The 764-nt window shown below is 36.6% G+C and overlaps 2 protein-coding genes across 2 annotated transcripts in view; one reads left to right on the top strand and one right to left on the bottom strand.

Annotated features, from left to right (window-relative positions):
• Positions 1 to 764, bottom strand: part of LOC106868831 (cytochrome P450 3A7) — a 388,137-nt gene that overhangs the window by 62,260 nt on the left and 325,113 nt on the right. The gene's annotated exons all lie outside the window — the stretch shown is intronic.
• LOC106868827 (cytochrome P450 3A31-like) overlaps positions 1 to 764 on the top strand; it is a 90,100-nt gene that overhangs the window by 6,034 nt on the left and 83,302 nt on the right. The gene's annotated exons all lie outside the window — the stretch shown is intronic.

The following is a 764-nucleotide window of genomic DNA, read 5'->3' as shown; positions in this document are numbered from 1 at the left end:
ATATATATATATATATATAATATACGTGAGCAATAGCCTCAGGCCGATCAGTTCGACTAAAATACCGATAAGTATAATACTTAAAAGTAAGTTCCGGAATTGATCTGTTCGATAAAAACCTTTCAAGGCGGTGTCCAATCATCATAGAAAGAAGTAAAAGATAAAAAGTAAAAGTTATTATGTTATCATTTGGTACAGTAGACCGTTGGGTAAATACAAATCAAATATCACACCCATACACACCCTCTCCTTTCTTACTTAGTTTTCCACTCTTTCTACTTTCTCTGTATGCCTGTCTGTTAATCTCGGGGGTTCTCAATCATTATACTTACCTATCGTTCATCTTTCTTTTCCTCACGTGATCATCTTTCTTTTCTTTCAGAGTCTTTCCTAAAGGCTGGACGTTTCCTATCTCTCTCTTCTATCTTTTCTATTTTCAAAGAAAATATTTCTTCCAGCGTTCACTATTTACCCCCTCGTTCTGGTGTAACCACCCTCTATGTTTGTTTTCGTTCGGTTTCCTTGTATGTCTCCACTGTCCTGTTTTTGTTACCAGCTTTGACCTTTCGCAAATCCCAAATTTTATTTTGGTGCGTATCGGAGCAACTGTCGTTGAAACGAGGAGTAGATAGACATCTGAGGAAGGGTCGTTATTTATGCTATTTGTCCTGTTTTCCATTTGTTTCATTGTTTGCGTATGAACTCATTTGTTTTCGTATTCCGTGTTGTTTACTGTTGGTGACGTCCTGTACCCATATATATAT

This window comes from Octopus bimaculoides, chromosome 26 (assembly GCF_001194135.2).
Source record: "Octopus bimaculoides isolate UCB-OBI-ISO-001 chromosome 26, ASM119413v2, whole genome shotgun sequence".
Lineage (NCBI taxonomy): Eukaryota > Metazoa > Mollusca > Cephalopoda > Octopoda > Octopodidae > Octopus > Octopus bimaculoides.
The sequence above is the reverse complement of the archived record's forward strand: the minus strand, read 5'-3'. Positions and strand labels throughout refer to the sequence as shown.